The 22,476-nt window shown below is 46.0% G+C and overlaps 1 protein-coding gene across 3 annotated transcripts in view; it reads right to left on the bottom strand.

The window, feature by feature from the left end:
- Positions 1 to 17,946, bottom strand: part of RASSF7 (Ras association domain family member 7) — a 123,509-nt gene extending 105,563 nt beyond the window's left edge. The window contains exons 1-2 of one of the 3 annotated variants that reach the window (XM_084632538.1): positions 17,821 to 17,946; positions 17,452 to 17,524 (exon numbers count right to left, since the gene is read on the bottom strand). The gene's annotated coding sequence lies outside the window, so the exon portion shown is untranslated. Of the gene's footprint in view, positions 1 to 1,692; positions 1,818 to 2,586; positions 2,679 to 17,451; positions 17,525 to 17,820 lie in introns of those variants that run through there. The other 2 variants (XM_084632540.1, XM_084632539.1) reach the window with 2 other exon arrangements.
- Positions 17,947 to 22,476: the final 4,530 nt, after the last annotated feature.

Genomic DNA, 22,476 nt, shown 5'->3' with positions numbered 1-22,476 from the left:
CCTATTCCACCATTGGTGTGGCAAGTTTTCTTATAGCTCTTTCCCAGACCCCCAAACTTTCCATGTCATCAGGACTCTTTGACGGCCTGTGAACAACAGAATTTGTGGGCTGGAACATGGGCTGCTGGAATCCCACGTATTCTGTGACAGCAGAATTTGTTGTAGAATCCAACCTTTGCTGCAGAACCTCAGCTCTCTTCCTTCCTTCCCTCGCTCTTATGCTTGCAAAAAACACCTTGAAAATGTGAACCAAGTATAAATGAATGCTGTGATGTCTCCTTGGATCGGAAGACAACCGGAACAAAATAGCACTAAATGGGGCTGAACTGGTCAATCAATCCCAGTGTATTGTTAATTTTGGGCCTAAAAATAATTTATCAACATTGTTAACTATTTCACTGCTGATTATATTATTAGAAACATCCAGCTAATGTGCTCCTCCTACAATTCCCAACTGCCTACCTACACTTCCTAATGCCACAAATGCTCCCTGCTTGACTGCCACAACTTGACGCTTCCTCCTGACAATTTATTTGTAGAAATCGTGTTACCCATGCTTACTTTCTGGTATATCAAAAGCTGAAGACCACATAAAAATGAATATACTATCAGAATAAATACAGGGCAACTGTACTGCTATTCAATTTCATTCATTATTTATTATTTGCATTGCAGTAGTGCCTAGCAGCCCCAATCATACACCACTGTGCTAATCACTGTACATACACTGAACAGTGAGACAGTCCCCACCCTGAAGAGTTTACAATGCAAGTACAAAGCAAGAGACAACAGGTGGATACAGACAGATGGAATAAAAACAGGGAAACAATGAGACAATATCAGTCAGAATGATAGGCAGTAGTCTCAGTACACCAGCTGCCTAACCTTTAAAACCATTAAAGACCTATATTTTATATGTAAATTAAACTACTGCATATTTCCAGTCTGGTGCATGAGTGTGTCACAGAATGAAGGAATCCTTCCATAGTGTACATGAGAACCCGCTTATAGAGTACAAGTTTGCCTCCAAGCTTAGAGCTGCTTGGGGTGGATATTATCAGCTACAAGGAAACTGTGATCTTCTGTGATCCTTAACTGACCAAGGAAGGAAGCATGGTCTTGTGGTTAAGGCACCAAACTAGCACTCAGGAGACCACGGACTCCCTGTGTGACGTTGGGGAAATCTTGTGCCTGAGTGCCACATCCGTAAAATGTGGAATAATAATACTGCCTCTGTTTTGTCTATCTACAAGTTCTTTGGGGGCAAGGACTATCTCTGACTAAGTGTATGTACAGCACCTAGCACAATGGGAGCTGGGTCTCAAGGTACTACTGCAATATAAGTAATAAGCTGCAAACAGAAAGATCTTTGCATTGTGACAGTGTCATCACATAGTGACGCAACGTGTTATGACACTGCATTACGATGTCACATCATACATTCAGGACTGTATCCGTCCTCTTTCACAAGCCAGGCCTGCAGAACACCCCCTCAGCACAAACTGGGGCTCTTCTGGGGTGGAAGGCAACCCTAAGAGAGGATTTATAACTCCAAGAGCCTTGCATGATGACGCTGTTAATTTGCTTGCTCATATTTTCACAAATGCTGCTCTGTGATTTTTTGCCTTTGCACAACACCTTGCAATTCTTGCTGATAAGAGCCCTTCCCCCACAAAGGATGATTGGACTCACCCTCTGTTTCTGCACTCTGCATGCCAGATTTCTCAGACAGCCCCTTCTTTACAATGCACTCTTCACAATCCACAGCAGCTTCCCTAGATTTAACTGAGCCCTTCCTTTCTCACCCCTCCTCCAGGCTGCAGAAGAACAGAACATAAGACAGGTTTTTCTCTGTTTGTGCTAAAGCAAAGTGATCATTTTCAAGAGAAGCTCTCTCAGCAAGACAGCCCAAATCCACCTTCTCTGAAGCACAATGTACCCAGTATAACCGCAAGTCCTGGAGGTCCTGATGGATTTTGATCAATCAATGAAACCAAAACCAACCTGACATCACTTGCTAGTACTAATTTTTCACCTTACCAAAAAAAAACACACACACAAAAAACAAAAAAAACCCTGAAGCCCCTAAAATAATTTTGTATTTTTTTAAGCCTTTTTCAGTGGACACGTCTTGAGATATCCCTCTGTCCCACAGTCAAACCTGCAGTAAAGAGCATTTCTAGTAAGCATACATTCTAGATCCTCAGCTGGTGTGGCTGCACTGAAATCAGTGAGGCTGTGCTGACTTAGACCAATTTATACCTGCTAAGGATCTGGCCCTGAGTCCTCTCTTACTCAACCATTTTAAAGTTTTGACGACAATTCTGTCTGATTTGTAGTTGCACACCAGTCTGAGGCGATGGATTTCTTTAATAACCTCTTGCAACAGGTTCCCCTGTACATGTAAAGGTTTGGAGTGGCCTGAGCGCACTCTCCTGGTAATAGGAGACAGAAGGGTGATGTGACAAGCGAGTTAACACAAATAGTGACCCCCGAATGCACACCGCAATAGACTCAAAGCTAGCTGCAACTCAAACATGTGAGCAGAAAGGAAGAGGACGGCTGGGAATTAACACAAGCAGGTACCTGGAGAAGGCCTGGTGACCCACTTGATGCTTCTTGATGTGTGCCGCCTGCCTTTCTTCAGCGCCTGGGGCACTTCTCTGGGGGCCAGGAAAGCATGGCTGGCCTGCTTCTCGTTGCCACGGCCACCTAGGCTTTCAAACAGGAGCTGGTGACCAATCAGACCTCGGGCTGGAGCACACTCAGCCTTGGGTCATGTGACGCCAGCATTTGTGTGAGTGAAAAGGATGACAGTGTCCAGAGAACCAGGGGGAGCTGCCTTTGAATGGGCAATTCCATCCCCCTCCCCTTCACCCCCTTATTACTGGAAAAGCCCATTCTATTGAGCTACAGCCCCTGAGGGAGGGAGAAAAGAAAGCCCCCTGCTTGAGAGAATAGAAAGGGCTGAGCCAGTGCACTAAAGCCTGCCCCATGCCTACCAAAATTGGATTCAAAAGCTTGGCCCTTTCTACTCATCCTCTTCACATCCCCATTTTATTCCACCCCAAGATCCAACAGCTGCTTCCCTGGAGAACGAATGACTCAGCCAGCCGGACTGCGAATGAAGAGAGTTTTCTCTCACCAGGCCCTGGTGGTGAGTTCTTTTGGAAACTGACGTGATCCGGACTTTTCTCGCCATCCCCAGGACCATCCCTCTGCCTGCACTGCTCCTGCACAACCACCTGCAGCTCCTCTGGGTCCTGTATCTGCCCCACAGATACAAATGCAGACACATGCACTCAGCAGTACTGCTTTCTGGGGCTGGTGCAGAGCTGTGCCTCTCCCCCTTGGGACACAGGAGCAGCGGCAGCATGTGTGTATTCTGACATGATACCTGTAACCACACCATTGTCCTTCTGTTCAGTTCATACACCCCATAATATGCTTTCTGAACAATCCACAGCAGCGATACCAAAGCCCTCCTAAGGCAGGTGATGATGAGGAACACAATTCAGCTACAGACCCCTTCATGCCATTCGTTCCCATTCAAATGCATGGGGTGTTCACACTGGAAATTAAAGAAAGCACTCTCCCCTTCTGCTCGTGGGTTAGCGATGGTGGGGCTTAGCTCACTGTTGTTCTATGGGGGAAGTTTGAACCTTCCATAGCTGGTGACTGTAATAGGCTGGCAGTGTTTACCTGAAATACTCCACCCAGTTAGCTGGTATTGATCCCAGGGTTAAATAGGTTCTGCTGGCTCACTAATGCACCGGACTTATTACCCACCCTGAATAGAAGGGAGGTGAAGGTGGCTCTCTCGCAGGAAGAGAGGATCTAGGGTGTGGGCTCAGCAGTCTGGAGGGAAGAGCCATAGAAACAGCCTGGGGAGAAGATTTGAGATGAGTTATTTTATTGTTTTCTTCATTAATAAATCCAAACCTCGGGGAAGGGGTGAGTTTGGCTTCTATGTACAATGCAGAATGGTCTATGTGCCTGATTCTCAACTCCATTACCTTAGCTACTGTATCCTAGTGTGCTCAGTGGTTTGAGCACTGGCCTGCTAAACCCAGGGTTGTGAGCTCAATCCCTGAGGGGGCCATTTGGGATCTGGGGCAAAAAGTGGGGATTGGTCCTGCTTTGAGCAGGGGGTTGGACTAGATGACCTCCTGAGGTCCCTTCCAACCCTGATATTCTATGATTCTAATTCCACTGATTTACTAGGGTATAGTGGAGATGTGAGGCATACAAACGCATAGCTCAGCACAGTGTGTTACTGAGAATGATATGCTGCTCACTGGTTCCTCATTGTTAGTTACAGAATGCAGGAAAACAAAGAGCTCTGTGTCTGCTATTAAAACAATTAACAAAACAATGAGGGTGAATCATCCAGTCCAGTCAGAGAAATGGACAAATGAGTTTTACTGGCTGTTCAGAAACAGGCCTTTTCCTGCTGGACTTGTTTTCCTACCTGTACAGTACCCAATGTCCATACACCCATCCTGGCCTCTGGGCTCAGCAAAACCATGGACATTAGGGTCTACTGAAACCAACAAGGGATGGATATGTTCCGGGGGTAAGAATTCATGCTCCAATTCTTTTTAATCACGCTGTTTAACTTGAGTGGGTGTGGAGCTTTGGCACGGCAACAGCTCGAGCACCCTGCAATGTCAGGCCCAGCCTTTGTTTCCCTTGTTTGTCCACCCATGAAAGGAACATTCTCTCACTGACTGATACAAAGCCCTTCTCTTGGCCTAGTGTGTTCATATACACCAGTGCATTAGTTCCCCAAAAGCCTTGTAATAAAAGTACTCTCAAATTCCCACAGAAAACATACAGGGTGGGGGGGATTTCCATTCCCATCTCCAGGGGCCTCACCTCCAAGTCACCCACCTGAGAGTCAACAGCCGCACTCTTCGTCCTCCTCCTCCCCCACCCCGTTCCTTTTGCCCCTGATGCAGGGCTCCAATTTCCAATTTCCACACTTCCCTGCCTGAGAGTGGCCAGTCTTCCCACAGCCCTTCACCCAGAGGGCTTCCTACAGTGTTCCACTCTTCTGGGTATCCCTACCTGCAAGTCCTACCCCTGCTCAGCAGGGCCCATCCTTCCACACCAGCTCTCTTGCTTCCTGGCACAGCAACCCTGAGGAGCTGGATCTTTCTCTTTTTCATAAGGGTCACTGCCCAAACTCTCCTATAATGCAGCAAGGGCTCCTCAGCTCTGGCCATGGCCACTGCTCACCAACAATCTTCCTCTGAGCTCATCACCAGCAGCTCACATATATACTGTCCTCCTTCAGGTCTCCTGCAGCCCTTTCCCTCTGACAACTCTCTCTACTGCACCTTCTGTCTCTCCTCTGGCCTCAGGCAGCTCACCTGCCCTACTTCTCTCAGGCTCTGACTTACCCAGTCTCCAATTTATATGGCCCAGGGGCCTTCTCTTGAGCTTAACTGGGAGGCAGCTGACTAGTAGTCACAGGTGTCCTGGACCCCGCTCCTTCTTAAAGGGGCCAGTCAACCTGTCACAGGAATAAAACCGCTGTAGCACCCAAGGGGAATGGTAATAATGCCAGCAGCCCCATTAGTGACCCCACAGGTGGGATGATAGCAGACCAGAGTGATAAAACAAGGGCAAGTCTGAGGAACTTCCTATGGGCAGCTGAGAAGGAAACAAGGGAACTGCCTTTCCATCAGATCAAGCCAGTCAGACATTAAAGAACAGCAGCAGTGTTATTATATTATATTATTACTGTTATAGATATAGCTATATAAACACCGCCTCCCAGCTTATAATTATATGGTTACATAAAATGGCACAGCAGGCTGGGCATTATTGCATAGTAACCCCACACCACAATGAGTTGCATCATTAGGCATGAATGATGAAAGATAAATCACCACCGGCCATCAATGAGGAGTGTTGGTTATTAGACCGCAACTTACACTTGGGGATGTTTTATCATTCCAGCTACTAAATGGCCACACTAATGAAGAAAATAAAATGCCCAGTGTTTCAAACACAATAGGAATAGTGCCTGTCTGTGCTAAGCCACTGTTCCACTATGCCGTTTTAACTGACACTGCTTGGGCCAACAGCAGGGCTGGAATCGGAAACCTCAGCGCGAAAGCATGAACCGTTACTGTTTCAGCTAAAGCAATAGTAGCGTGGCTCATAAACCTCTTTAAACCGGAAGTAATAGTCGTAGACTCATAAACCTCGTATGTGGAGCAGCCCCTAGAGGGAGACAAATATCCACATGCTCCTTGCAGGTTACACTGTCACCACAGGGGTCTCTAGAGCAGCCTGCTGAGCTCAATTCCACTCTGTCAGTGCAGCAGGTTCCAGGGATGTGGCTAATGTGACATATTTGACAACGGGGAGGGAGGGAGTATCCCACTTGGCTTTGATTTACTAGGGTATAGTGGAGATGTGAGGCGTACAAACGCATAGCTCATCACAGTGTGTTACTGAGAATGATATGCTGCTCACTGGTTCCTCATTGTTAGTTACAGAATGCAGGAAAACAAAGAGCTCTGTGTCTGCTATTAAAACAATTAACAAAACAATGAGGGTGAATCATCCAGTCCAGTCAGAGAAATGGACAAATGAGTTTTACTGGCTGTTCAGAAACAGGCCTTTTCCTGCTGGACTTGTTTTCCTTAGCAGCTTCCTGTGGATGAGATGGGGTGGAGCTGATGTGCTCCAGAAGGAGTTCCATTCAGCCAGAAGGAGGGGGCCATCAGATGAGACATGCCTTGTAGCAGAGGATTAAATAGATCAAATGGACGGGGATCCCAGAGGACACCTCCTCGTTCCCAACAATTACAATATTACTATGCAAAAGGCCAAAGGATAATAACGAAACATTAGACAGGTTTAACGATGGGAAAATAACCCATTTAATAATCCATGTCTGAAAGTAAGTAATGTTTTCCAGGCTCTGTTGGTTTGTTTCGTGACTAGCATTGCTGCTCCTGTTCAATATCTCCTCGGGACTGGCACAGGAAAGCCAATTATTAATATGGTGTGCTAATGCCCCATCAACATGATGGTCCAGCTTCACAATGCTTTCATGCACTGACTCAGTGCTGCAACGTGAAGATTCAACATCAAGATGCAGCATCACAATGTGATTTTCGTTAAGGGGCCAACCCCTCTGGGAACCCCCCAAAATGCGATATGAAACCACTAGTAGGGCTTGTCCACACTAGTGAGCTTACAGTGGCACAGCTGTACCGCTGCAGCTATGCCGCTGTAAGATCACTCATGTAGCTGCTCTATGCTGAAGGGAGACATAATAGAACCACCTCCACAAGGGGTGGGAGCTAGGTCAGTGGGAGAAACTCTCCTGCTGATGTAGTGCTGTCCACACCAGTGCTTTTGTCGGTGTAATTTATGTCGCTCAGGGAAGTGGTTTTTTCACAGCCCTGAGTGACAAAAGTGATACCGACAAAAGTGGTAGTGTAGACAAGTCCTTAGAGATAGAGACAGGCTGACAGAAATAAAACCCAACCCTAAGTAGAGTGCCTTCTCTACTTCCGGATCTGGAAGAAGGCCCAGAAAGTATTGATTTAATTCTTAATTGAATGCATGTTTATGTGAAGTAATTCAGACTTATTCCATCAATGCAAACTTGTCTAATAATATTATCCACACAACCCAAGAGCTTCGTCAGCCTTTCACAAAAGATCCATTATTCTAGGCCAATTTATTACAAACAATGATAGAATCATCAGATCCCAAACTGATACACCAGGAGGCTAGCACCGAGGTTGTTTTTCTGAACAACAGAACTAACTAACTACGTGGGAGCAGATAAAGGGACAAACTCACAGAGATTAAGTGACTTGCCCAAGAAAATCTGTAGCGGAGAAGGGAATTGAACTCAGATCCCCCCAAGCACCAGACTAGTAGCCTAACCACTAGACCATCTTTTCTCAAAAACACTGTGGTTTGAACCTCTACTGGTATAAATCATTATAGTCACTGGTCCTTGAACTAATCTCAGAGCCACCCACAAACTGGCTAAGAAAAGTTGAAGAAAGTTCCCCCTTGGTGTTCATCAGCATCAATCTTTGATTAGCCAGCAACACAATGTCGTGCCTCTCCCTCAGGGTCTGAGCATGCTGCTGTGGCGGCTTTACCTGCACATGGTAACCTGGGGAGGCAGGACCAGGAATCTTACTTGGGAGTCCATGGTAATGCAGAAAGAAAAGGAGTACTTGTGGCACCTTAGAGACTAACATGGTAATGCAGAGCACTGTTACCAGGCCAACCTTTTGGTGAGCTATATGCATGTCTTCTAAGTGGGTTGTAGTTGTTTCCCTGGCACCTGCAGCTTTTCATTATTCCTGTGGTACATCCTTCTCTGCAGTATCTGAAGGAGGAACCAGGTGAGCATCAGAGAATTGGGGATCACTTTGAAGGAACAGGAACTGCAGGTTTTGGTGCATTTCTGAAGCTGAGCTGTGCATCACTGACCCTTTCATGCTAACAATTGTAGGAGGGTTTAGCAACGGCACACATAGAGCGAGTTCCCTGTCAGAGAGCATTGACGACCTAGTTGAATATTAATGGACGATGGTTGTGCTTTCATGGGCTCTCCATCTTTAAAGGTCTCGGTCTCTGACAGAGCTATATCAGATCCTATATCTGCTGATGTAAAATTAGGCAGCAGAGTTTGAAATCTAAGAAGAAACATCCCTGTTTTATGGGAAGTGAGACCTTTCATTTAAGCACTGAAGGATCCAACTCATCTCCCATTCCCTTCTGTGGAGTTACTGCAGGGTTGAATTTGGTTTCCAGGGTGGAGTGAGCCAGAAGCTGAGTTTCCAAGACAGGTGTCACAATTTTTAAAACCCTATCTTTTTTGGGGTGTGTGCTAGGGACTGGCCTTCAGTCACGTAGTCCTGTGAGTGAGCCTAGCCTCTAACTCTACTCCTCACTCAGGAACTTCAACCTGGATCTTTTCAGCCAGCCACAGCACTGCTTAGAAGCTCTACTGAGACCTTGCATTTCCAAGCAATGTTCAGAAGTTTCAATACAGCCTTGATCAACACATGCTGCAGGCAGAGCACAAGTAGTAGTGTTATTAGGAATTTGGAGATCTGAGGCAAGGTTAATGTTGGGGAACAACACCCTCATCCCGAGATGATAATCATCAGTATATGCAAATTGCCATGGTGCCTCCATCTTCACAGCCAAGACTCACAAGGTGATAATGGAACTTTGAAACTCATCTGTCCTTGCTGTTGTTGGGGGAAGAGGTCCAAAAAAAAAAATGAAGTTACAAATTGGGGTATATGGACACATGACATATAGGAGAAGGGGGAGGAGGCACCTAAAGAAGAGGCTACTGCCAGGCAGTGTGGCGGGGAAGCAAAGGGAAAGGTGGAAAAGAGGCTGGGCCACAAAGCAGAACAGCAGCCAACAATTGTGAGCCCTAGCAACGCCTGCTCCTTATCCCCTCACAAATCCGGATGGCACAAGGCAAGAGCATCAACATGCACAGTGTCTGTCCCTCTCCCAAGGAGCCAGTTTACACGTGGACCCCCAGCGTGGGAAGAAACCAAATGTGCAGTGGGTTCATAACCATGTAGCCGCTCAAGAGACCCATTTCCTCTTAAGATGCTAGTTTTGTTCCATGGCAACCAGCCAAAACCTGGGATTCTCCCTGACTCCCAATTAAATCAGAGAAGGATGAGCCTAGGATTGAGATCTGAGACCTGGAGTAAGATGAGGAAAGCATCGACGGCTGCAAGGTACGTTGCTTTATTAGGGACAGACAGCCATGCTAAACACGGACTGCCTGATACAGAGAGCACTACCGGCTATACTTCCAGTCACAGTAACGCAGCCAATGCCTAGGGCTACACAGGACAGCAGGACCCTCTGTCAGCCCAGAATGCAGTATGCTTTCTCCTACCTATATGCCCCATGTAGCATGTCTAGTGAAGAGAAAGATAGAGACACAAGGAGACAGGGGGCAGTAGGGGCTGGGTGGGCAGAGGATCCATCTATACTATAAAAGAGGGTCATTTGTAAAAGTACTTGCAGCGAACAATTTATACCCCCAGTCTGGGTGAGGCAAGAGGTACTCTCTGTGGCCCTCTCTGCTCTGTCCTATCCAGGCTGACAGGTCAATGGGAAGGGAGAGGCTAGGAGTGGAAATAAGTTGTTGGTGAGCAAAAAATAGAATGAAGAAAACCAGTCCATTGTCAGCTGGTGATGCACCCTGTACTTCCTGGAGTGTGAATCTGACCTTCCGAGCTGGGATACAAGCACTGGGAACCATCCACTTAGTACCAAAGGATGTGGCTGTCATCATGGCAGCAGAGCTGGCATTCACGCAGTAAAACAACCTAGGTGGGACTGTGACTGACTGTCTCGTTTTTGGAAAACAATTGTGGTCCAGGCCAGCAGCAACCTTGAGATGTGCAGCTTCCATTAAATGGAACTCAAATAACAAAAGGACTAAAGATGTCTGAGAAGAATTCCTCCTTCCATCCTCCCCAGCCGTTCTGGGTAATACTCATCTCCTCAAGTTTCCTCTGTGGCAAATCATGACCCAAAAGAAGCTCCCTACAATCCACATTGATATCATATGCAAACGGACACCCAGGAAAGTATAGGGCTGAGAGCAAGGTTTTGCAGTCATTGCTAAATGTGATCTATGGAGGGATGATGTGCAGGTCAGAACATATGACCCCCACCTATACAGACACTCCATACACATCCTTCCCCCTCCCATGAAGCCAGTCTGGGTTTGAACATGTGCCCATCCCAGTTAAATCAAAACCATCTCTCTCTCACACACCACCAACCAGCCACCCACACTCAAATTGACCCTTTATTTTTTTGCTCATCACTCTCTTCTCCAGACTAGGCCTTCTGTGACAGCTCTTCCCCCCCCCACCCCGCCCCACCTGCCTCTGTAGTAGGGTCTCTTTCCCAGGGATTTTTTTCCCCAGTGTAAATAAAACTGAACAGTGGGAAAGTGCTCAGTGCAAACACACACATATATATCTCCAGTTACAGGTAAGATGTAAACACTGCTGTGAATCACAGCCTTAGCCATAGCAACACATATCAGTGCTATAGAGACAAAGGCTTTGAGATCACAAAGTAGCTGGAAAGGCACAAAAAGGAGGAGGAGATGGGCCAATCAAGGCCTAGGGAGTGGCTGGCTGGTTGCAGAAGGCAATGGCGCAGAAAGATGAAAAGCCAGGCATAGTAAGAAATGGATCAGGTGTCTCTGGATTTGAACACTGGTACGTCTGACTCTTTCTCCCCGTGTTTCACACTCACTCTGGCTGTTCAGTGAGACAAGGGCTTGTGTTCTGACTTAAACTGCTACCACCAGCACCCCTCTGAATATAAACATGCTGCCTTGGCCAACACACAGAATAAAGCATGCTTATCATTCCATGGTGCCCGAATAAAGACATGCCACAAACAAAGAACCAGATTGTCTAAAAATAATGGTGCTGCGTCAGTGTGGGGGCTGTGAAACAAAATGATATGAAGTGTTTGTCTCAGCTGCTTTATCCCTCTATTGTAAGGCAGGCTGGGTGATTAGAGCACCGGGAACCAATGGTCATTCATCCAATGGCTGGATTTCCACATTCCTTCCAAGTGAGACTGTATTTCATTAACAGGCTCTCTGGGCTGGGGGCGGCAAGACAGATACCACAGGTGCCACATCATCGCCAGTTCTGCAGCACACAGAGTACAGACAACTTGGGCCATAACCTCAGCTGGTGTAAGTCAGCCTGGCTCCACTGATTGCCACGGAGCGACACTGATTTACGCTAACGGAGGATCTGGCCCATCATTTATCACTGCACAGTTAGCCCTGAGATGGTGCTGAAGGGACAGCCCTGCGAACTGAACTCTTGCTTTATCCAGAGAAGAGATACTGCACGTTACAGCAGTGCCATGAGGCCCCAACTGAGATCAGGACCCCATCCCACCACGTGCTAAACAAACGCACTGTCAGTCCCTGTCAGGACTCAGGGGAGCTGGGTTCTATCTAGTCTCAGCTTGGCCACTGGCCTACTGAGTGCCCTTGGGTAAGTCCCATCCCTGCTCCGTGCCTCAGTTTTCCTATCTGTAAAATGAGGATAAGGCTACTGATCTCCTTTGTAAAACGTTTTTAGATCTATGAATGACAAGTGCTATATAAGAGCTGGGTATTACTATCATACATACAGTATTATTATTTTACAGAGAGGGAACTAAGGCACAGTGAGACTTGCCTCAATGCAGAGGCAGGATTGCTCTGTAATTTTCCGTTTGACTAAAATCAATTATTTTTTTCTTGGTGTAAAGGTTCAGTTCCAGACTTTTAAGGATGACCTGGATGTCTAGCAATTAACAATCTGTAATGCACCCCAGGAAATTAGGGATTGCTTTCTGGTCTTGATTGTTTGCTCTCTCACCCAGCCTGGGGCATGGATCCCAACAAAGGACAAAACAGAGGGATAGCTTTTAATTGCTCAAAGCCAAGATTTTCAAAAGCAACTAGTGATTTTGGGTGCCTCTGTTTTTAGGTGCTCAACTTGAGATACCTAAAAGGGGCCCAGTTTTCAGAAACTGCATCGCATTTGTCCTCTGAAAATCAGACCTCTTTAAGGTGCCTCCCACTGGACACCCAAAAATCAGTAGGCACCACTGGAAATCTTGGCCCAAACCTGACTCCTCTTGCAGATCACACTGTCTGGTGCAGAAGGGATTTCTGGCTAGTGCTCATAAGCTCAGAGTGGCTGCAAGATGGGGCATACAAGGGTGGAAAAACAGAGAGAGGCTGAGGAATTCTTAGAGTTCCTGTAAGAAATCAGATCACCCCAAGTCCTCTATAGGGAAAAAAGAAAGAGTCTCAGCTTTCTTAACCTCTTTCCAAAATCTCTCCAGGAGCATTGTGACCCTTTTGGCTCTTGCAGAGAACTAAAATCTCTGGGCAATGTCCTCTTGAAAAATGTGGGGTTTTTTAAACCAATTTGATCTTCGTCATGCTGCACCACCCAAAAATAGAAAAAGAGATTACAATAAACCACCCATCGTGTACAAAGAGAATGAGATTAGAGACAGTGATACAGGTTCAGAAGCCTTCTCTGGACAGCTTACAAAAAGAAGCCATGCAAAACAAGATCAAACCTAAGCATGATTATTTGGAGAGAAGGGAGGGAACTTGAAAGACACTGTTTGGAGCAATGCAAATTGGAGCTGTAGGCATGTGTTGAGGAGGGCACAGGAGGGTAACTAGGTTGGGAGGCAGAGATGAAAGGGTGTTGAAGGGTTAAAGGGCTATATTGAGCACACAGAGGAGACTAAATAGATTGGAGGGTAAAAATCCAATAAGGAGATCTAACAGTAGGGAGCCAGGCCCTGAAACAAGGAGGATGATAATGTTAGCAGCCAAGGAAAGGATTAGAGAGGAGAGGTAAGAGCAGATTTACAGCTGGGCAAGAGGAAGATGCCAAGATTTTAATGAAAAATAAATAAAAGAGGAGTTTTACCTGGAGAGGAGTTCAAACTAAAACGTTAGCTTTGGCAACGTTCAAAATCCAAATATCGCAGCTGGCCCCTAGCTCTTTAGTAGCCCAAATAGCTTCAAACTTCAGGGAAGTTTGAAACTAGATCCAAACTTTCCAGAATGGGTCCCCTCTCCTCTAGTATAATGAAAAGGAATAAACCAGGAAAGAATGTGTTATTATGTTGGGGTTTTCCCCCCTATCTTTTAAATATCAACCCACGGTAAAATAAAAACTGAAAAGGAAAGGACCTGTTATGTCATCTAGTCTATTCCCCTCAACTCCCAGTCAAAGCAGGATTGGGCTCTAGAGTCAATTCTCTAGTGTTTGCAGTGGAATGTCTATAGAGAAAAACAAAATGGATTTAATGATGGGAAAAGTGTGTTACTGCAGTCAGCACATGGCAAAATACCTAGACAGCTCACAAAAACAGGCTACATAATTATCTCTTTAGAAGAGAAAGGGAGAACTGTATACAAATTATGAAGAGAAAAAAATAAGCCGATTACCCACGGTATGCAGTGCCAATTACTTAAGCAAACAGGATCAGGAAAGCTGGCACAGCTAGAGGCTGTGAAACAGAGAGTCTGGGCAGAGGGGAAGGCTACAAGGCCGGTAATCTGATCGACTGACCACAGTTGTCAGTGCCCCGAATACAACCCTTCCCCATGGCATCAAAAGATAGTTAGTTGCATGTAGCTAATCGAAAACAACTTACCCAAAAGTAAAGATGGGCAAGAGAGGCAAAGTGTGGGTCTGAATCCAAACAGATTACAGGTTTTCATTCAGACCCATTAGAGAGACCTGGATTAGAACTTCCCCAAAGCTCTGCAGCGGAGGAGGGAGTCTCTATACATGGGTTTCTGGTGCAGGCCCATTTCTCTATGTGATGATTGTTCTGACGCGAGAGTGTTAGAAAGCCGCATTCTAGTGTCTTTGATCCTGCATGAAGCTGGGATCACAATGATCCAGGCACACAATCCTGGCATCGCTAAACTGTTAGTGTGTGTCAAGGGGGCGTAACAGCCTCCTTAACTAGATGTTACGATACAATGCCCATGGTTCATCCTCAGAGCCAGAATGGCATGGGAAACGGCAGAATAAGATTCTCCTCATACTGTTCCACCACACCTGGTAGACAGGGACCACCCCTACGGCCAAAGGAGTGTTCAGTCTTCATGCTCATTCAGTCTTCTTCTTCTGTGTTTACCAACAAGGAGGCCATGTAATGCTCCTTTGGGGAAGGTGGACACTTGTCCACTGGGAACCAAACCAACAGCGTCAAGCTCATTTCATGCCATTCAGTGGTCATCAGATCGAAACAACTTTTAATCGCTACGAGTTCTTGAATCTCCAGCTGAAAGGTAAAATAGTCTATAACCCTTTACCAAGCTCCTGGGGCATCCAGTCTCCCTGCCAAGAATTAAAGCTCACTAGCTCTAGTGGGGAAGGGTACAGTGATCACAAGGCGGAGTTATGTGGCCGCAGCTTTAACTCCACTAGAAAGTGACTTATAAGAGCACTCCATCCCTAGGGCCAAGTTCACCCTCGGCTATTCCCATGTCACTAAGGCGTACATGTACCCAGCATAAATGAGAGCAAAATTTGCTTCCTAGACATCAAAAAGCTATAGAGAGACCAGCATCTTGTCTCCCTCTCCTCCCACTTCATTTCTACTGGCTGAGTGGTTAAAGCACTCAGCTACCATCCTGAAGGGCATGAGTTGGAGTCAATCTCAGGCTGAAAGGCCACCTTCAGTTCACCCAGCTGCAAAATAGGTACTTGCTCCATCAAGTTCGGGCAGTCAAAGGCAGTCAAATGTGATGCTGGCCACATCAGGCCTCTGTGGACAGCTGGCTGTGAAACTGACGTGCCTTAACCTGCATCAGCCCAATGAGCCATTGGCTTGGGGGAACTTTGTCTAAATTTCCTTCCCTCCTTCTAGGTCAGCCTATAGTGAGACCACCAATGGCCAGTCAGATACTATGGCCTCATTTGTAAAGCTGCTCAGGATCCATAACTCCAACTGAAGTCAGTGGGAATTGCAGCTGTCCAGCACCTCTGGAAATCAGGCCCTATCAGTCCATCTCTCATCTACATCATCGTGGGGAACTATACTGTTTTGGCCAAAAGATGGAGCATACAGCCTCAGAGGTCTTTTCCAGCTTTCTTTCCTATAAGATCTACCCTTCTCTCCCCTCCCCCCTCCCCTCCCCCCAATGACCAACACTTGGCTTTTATTTTGCTACTAAATAATCTGACAGATATACAGCTCAGTAGCATTACATTTTGCATGTGTTATTGGCTAGGAATTCGATATACTGGCTAGGACATAATGAAGGCCAGTGACAGCCCAGGCTAGAACACGAGCAAGCGAAAGCATCATTTAAATTTCAGTTGCTGCAAACACAAAGAAGGATAAAATCTTGCCCAAGCCTAATGTTAATTAGATGGCACAGTCCCTGGGTAGGCTTTGTACCTTCTCCCTTTGGGATTAAGGAGAGGGGTGTGAGGATCAGCAAACTGAATGGCTGACAGTTGAAGGTTAACATTGGGTCAACAAGCTCTTTTCCCTGCCTTTCAGTTCTGAGACCTGGCAGGGGGTATAACCAAGGGCTTGCAGGGACCACATTTAACAAAGGGAATTCTCCTTTCTTTTCAGCCTCTTCTCCTCCATCGGAGATGAACGGTCTTTCCCTCCTCATTTTTAGAGTTGGGCAAAACTCCCCCAGTCTGCCAAATTGATTCTAATTTATAATGGCTCTGCTGATTTATCAGCCTGATGCATTTGCTTTCCAGACCCAGCTAACACCTGGGTCTGGCCTGGGAACCCAGCCCAGATCCCTTGGATGAAGGATGCAAGAGGAAAAAGCCAAGCGATTATTTTCCTCCCATTCAAAGCTAACTAGTCTCTCTTATGGAATAGCACAGCCTCTCCTTTGCATCTCTGACTGGTGATGTAGCCAATCTGCTTGTATGTTGACATTATAATTTGCATGGACCCAAACTTCTGGAAGGGTTTATCACTGGATTAGGACTCAGAGCACTGGGTACAATTCCTGGCTGCAACACAGGCTTCCTATCCTATGTGACTTTAGGCAAGCCTGATTCTCAGTTACACTAATACCCCTTTACACAACAAGAGTGGTGGAAAGAGGGCACTGTATAATTATACTGGATTTATAATGCCTGTAAATGTTCCTGTGTAGACAAGCCCTAAGACAGCCTCCAACCTTGGAAAGAAATCCTTGAAAGTTTGGAAGAGATGTTTGGATCGGGGGTTTTGGTTTGTGCCCATGCCTATGATTGCCCATGTCTATTAATAACATGTAGAGGGCTTCACCTAAACAAAGGAAGAGAGCTGCAAAAAATAAAAGGTTCTGAGAACCGTTGTCCTAAAATAAATGAAAATAAACTGAAGCCTGAGCACTTAAGATCCATCCAGGAAATAGAAATTGTTTGTCCGGCTTTGGAGCCATTGATCTCAGAGCTGCACGCCCCAGTCGCTGTCGTAACCAACCATGAATTAGGAAGCATCACCCACCTCCCTCTGTATTTTTAAGTGAAAGGACCTTGCAAAGTCTCATTGCCAGAGTGTTACCTGGGTGAGACAGTCGTGAATTCTGACTCCCAGAAAATAAATGCTTCCTAGATTTTGTCCAGTCCTGGGTAAATCTGCTCCTTTAACTGAAGACGGCCAGTAGAGCCAACATTTTCAAAGGTCCAAGGTGGACACAGTAGTTCTCTCACTATGGTCTACCAGAATAGACAGACTGCCATGTGGAAGATACGGGGGGGTTGTGAGAGGAAGTGACCCAGGATAGGAGCTTTCTGTTATGAGACGATCGGCATGAGATAAAAAATAAGAGAGAACCAGCAACACAAGTGAAACACTCTGCATGCAGCATTCAGTACTTACGGTCTTTCTCCTGCATCTCTTTTCTCCTGCCAGCTTATCCAAGTCTGCCGGTTCCAGGACCTGCTGGATTTTTCTGGAAGATAGAGATTTTGTCTGTTTATGATGTTATTCTGCGGCCTATTAAGTTCTTTCCCTCCCCAGGTTTGTTTAGCCATCATCATGTTTAGCCTATGATATCAGGAGCCAAGGCAGCCATGTCACAATGTCCCACTGCAGTGTACTATGAGATGGCTGCGACTCCAGATATTATGGACATGGATGCCAGCTCCCTTGGCATGTGCTGCTACAAAGCTGGCATAACAGCAGCCACTGGATTAACCCACCCCATCACCTTCAGCTGAAAGAGAAACCTGGGTCCAGTCCAATCACCTTGCCACTCTCAGGACTAGTTCCTCCACTGATCTCTCTCCAGCACACAGTGAAAGCGGATCACCCACGCCTGCCCCATCTGACCTAGACTGACTTTGCTTTACACTCTCCAAACATGGCTCTTTCCTGCCACTCTGCCTCTCAGCAACAGGTTTCAGTGGTCTGCCCCTCCCTTTAGCACGGTTACTATGGTGACATCAACAGAGACCTAAGTAGGCCCCAGGGACAGAGACATGCAGCCAGTATGATTATGATCACGAAACCCACAGAGGAGCAGGAGCTGGCAGCTGGTGAGTTATAGGGACATAACTGTGTGGGGCAGGCACCTGGGCAGCTCCATCTACTTGTATTGGGAACATTTACAATCCAGCCTGAGCTAGTCAAGCTGTATTCAGATGCAGCCCTTAGGGGAAAAAAATCTTACAGAATGTAATCACAATGACTAATCTTTCTATAGACTTCTGGGCCATCCAGTGCCATTTAATTGTATCCCTACTACAGGACAATGCAAAAAACAAAAACAACAAAACAAAAACCAACCCAAACCTACAGAAAAGTTACCATTTTCTCTTCACTGCTATAGTTTATTTTGGGATACAGTAATTGCTACAGAACTCCATTACATTTCCATACAACCCTGTTACATTCTATAATCTGTTTCCCTAAGGGAGTTTGCATTAGTAATGACTATGTTAATACTTAGCACTTACATAGTGCCTTCCATCCAAGGATCTCCAAGCACTTCACAAAGGTGATTAAGCATACTTATCACTGTTTTACAAATGTGGAAATTGAGGCACAGAGATTAAGGCCACTGATTTCGAATACCTCCGTTTTTGGATGTCCAACTTCAGACACTTTCATCCCAGTTTTGCCAAGTGTTGAGAACCCACAACTCCAACTGCCACCAACAGGACTTGTGGGTGCAGAGCAGCTCTGTAACTTGGGCCCAGAGTGCTTTGAGATGGACACCCAGAAATTAAGGCACCCAAAAATCAGTGGCTGAGCTTAAAAACATAGCTGACAATGATTTCTCCAAGACACTCAGCAAGTCTCCAGCACAGATGGAATTAGGAGCCCGGTCTCCTGTCACCCACTCCTATGCCTCCCACAATCATGCTCATAAAACCTCAAGAAGCACAGTAAATGTGGAAAAACCTTTCAACAGATCATTGTGGAGCAGACAGGTGGAGAAGAGGGCCTCCATGCAGAGCTCAGAGGAGAGACTGTGGCAGGGAAGCTGTTCAACAGGGGAGAAATCAGTGACTTCACAGAGATCTGTCTGTGACATGTGAACCAATCAAGAGCCGTTCTAAGCCAAACCTCTGCCAGGCAACAATCTAAAGTAACCTGCAAGCCATCCATATACCTACCGAGAGCTTCTCCCCCTTATTATTTTCTCTAGACTCTGTTGCTTCTATTATGGTAACGCTGCTCTAGATCCATAGGTTATAAGGTCAGAAGGGACCACTACAATCTAGCACAGCGATACTCAATTAGATCTACCTGCGGGCCAATTTGAGAATGTTATAACAAGAGGCGGGCCATTTGCACAGAAGGCTGACAAAATAATTATTAAAAAAACCCCACTTCAGCTGTCAATAAATAAAGACCTTGATTACAACATAAGTATTAGTTTCAGAGTAACAGCCGTGTTAGTCTGTATCCGCAAAAAGAAAAGGAGTACTTGTGGCACCTTCGAGACTAACCAATTTATTTGAGCATAAGCTTTCGTGAGCTACAGCTCACTTCATCTTTTTACTGTCAACTTTGCAACATTTCCTCCGGTTCACATTCATTTTTTGGCTCCGTTTCCATCACTAATGAAAAAATGGGTAGGTTCATAGCTCCATTGCAACTGATGCTATTGCATGAACTTAAGATCCAGTAAGCAGGGCTTAATTTGTGCTGGGCTAGCTGGGGCTGAGCCCCAACACCTCAAGGCTTGGCAGTTCATAACCCCAGCACCTCTGGGCTCCTTGCCAGCAGCCACCGCTTTCCAGGTGCCCAGCTCTGAAAGCAGCACCGCCGCCAGCAGCAGCGCAGAAGTAAGGGTGGACATACCATTCAGCTTCTTTGCCTGTCTACACTAGGGGCTTACACTGGTGCAACTATACCAGTGGCTGCCCACTGATGGCTGTGATGGCAAAGGCAAGATCTTAGGTCAGATCTATGCTATAGACCTATATCAGCATAACTACGTTGCTTAGGGGTGTGAAAAATCCCCATCCCTGAGCAATGTAGTTATACCAACTTAGCACTGTCTACCTGGAGGGTTATGTCAAGGGGAGAACTTTTCCTGTTGACATAATCCACCCCCCAAGAGACAGTAGCTAAGTCTGCCGACAGGAGAAGCTCTCCCATCGGTGTAGTAGCGTCTTCACTAAAGTCAGAAAATACAGGGAATCATGAAATACACTCTTTCCTACTCCCACAAGTACAAGAGACAACGTTCCTTCATTAATTAAATGAGATGTCCTGGATCTGAAAAGGAAGTTTCATCACCTCTTCCCTCAAGAGTTACCCTGACAAACCTGCAGGCCACGAACAGGCCAGGTACATTATGGGGAGAAGAGTCATCTTTTCTGAAGTAACCGGAGCAGACAGACTAATTGCCTTCTCCAATAGGGCAACTCGGCTGTTCTCAATTATCACAGCTCACTCACTTCATGCCCCCGCCCCCTTACTTTCCTGTAACTTATCAGAGTAAATTGCACCAGTTCAGCACATCTACCGTAGGCATTTGGACCAGGTTAGTAGCTACATCAGTGCAAACTTCTAGTGTAGACAGAGAATTTGCCTCCTCAAGGGTATGTCTATACAGCAACTAGATACTTGTAGCTAGCCTGTGCCAGATGACTCAGGCTCACAGGACTCGGGCTGTGGGGCTGTTTCATTGCTATGTTGACTTCCCGGCTCAGGCTGGGACCCAGGTTGTAGGACCCTGTGAGGTGGAGGGCAGCAGCCTGAGCCTAGAAGTCTACGCAGTAATGAAACAGCCCCACAACCCGAGCCCCGCAAGCCCAAGTCCAGGGCAGCCACAGGTTTTTCTTTACTGTGTAGCCATACCCCAAGAGGCTTTCAGTTGTAGGGTTTCACTTGGCAGGTCCTTCCATGATCTAATTGACTTCACTGAGGTAATATGGTTCCTACCTGCTAACAAAGATTTCTTCTCTTCTTAATTGCAGATCAACCTATAACAGTAACTCTTTGGAGCTGGTGTGAAGAGCCAGATAAAGAATGGATGGGTAAGTACAGAGGCAGAAAGTGATAACAATGGGGGGCGGAGGGGATGCAGGACAGGAAATTAACTCCTTTTCCTTGTCTCACCCCTATAGGATACACCTGTCTGCAAGGTCACACATAGACAGCAGAGGTGTTCACAGGCCACTTCACCTTGAATGGTCCCTTGAACTATGTGATAACTATTTATGTTGAACAATCTGTTCCATCTTGTAGTTAGCTGTGATACACTGAGTTCCTTTCCCAGACTGGAATAAGAGCTCTGTGTAGCTCAAAGCTTCTCCCTCTTCCACCAACAGAAGTTGGTCCAATAAAATTTTATTAAAGCTAATATTAAAAAAGTATATAATACATAGGTTGGGAAAAGAGTGTCTGTACATCTGGGTATAGTGCTTAGATTATCCACAAATACAAAGATAGGTTTTTAAAAATCATATGATCCATAGAGTACATAACCAGCAATAACCCAAATTTAGGTGGATAGATTTAACAATACGAATACTCAGGTACATCACTCATGAAAAGTTGTGCAGAGATTTGGTTGTGGAAAGCAAAATATATCAATGAGTAGAGATTGTCCCTCAGTAATTGAGAATTAGGTGGGTTGTCCATTTAGAAAATACAATCCATGAGGAAAGCATTTGTTACTTTCCTGACTGCGCTTCGCATAGGTACTCCAGCTCCTGGTATTGCCTTGTATTGTATTGTCCTTGTAGTAGTTGGAAAGGCCCAACAAAAAAAATAACAGAACGCCACTAGTCATCACCTTCAGCCCCCAACTAAAACCCCTCCAACGCATCATCAAGGATCTACAACCTATCCTGAAGGATGACCCATCACTCTCACAGATCTTGGGAGACAGGCCAGTCCTTGCTTACAGACAGCCCCCCAACCTGAAGCAAATACTCACCAGCAACCACACAACAAAACACTAACCCAGGAACCTATCCTTGCAACAAAGCCCGTTGCCAACTATGCCCACATATCTATTCAGGGGACACCATCATAGGGCCTAATCACATCAGCCACACTATCAGAGGGTCGTTCACCTGCACATCTACCAATGTGATATATGCCGTCATGTGCCAGCAACGCCCCTCTGCCATGTACATTGGCCAAACCAGAGAGTCTCTACGTAAAAGAATAAATGGACACAAATCAGATGTCAGGAATTATAAACATTCAAAAACCAGTTGGAGAACACTTCACTCTCTCTGGTCACTCAATTACAGACCTAAAAGTCGCAATTCTTCAACAAATAAACTTCAAAAACAGACTCCAACGAGAGACTGCTGAATTGGAATTAATTTGCAAACTGGACACCATTACATTAGACTTGAATAAAGCCTGGGAGTGGATGTGTCATTACACAAAGTAAAACTATTTCCCATGTTTATTTCCCCCCACACGCAC

This window comes from Lepidochelys olivacea (genome assembly GCF_965140295.1).
Source record: "Lepidochelys olivacea isolate rLepOli2 genome assembly, chromosome: 6".
NCBI classification, from domain to species: domain Eukaryota; kingdom Metazoa; phylum Chordata; order Testudines; family Cheloniidae; genus Lepidochelys; species Lepidochelys olivacea.
Note: the sequence above shows the minus strand (reverse complement) of the source record. Positions and strands in the feature narration are given on the sequence as shown.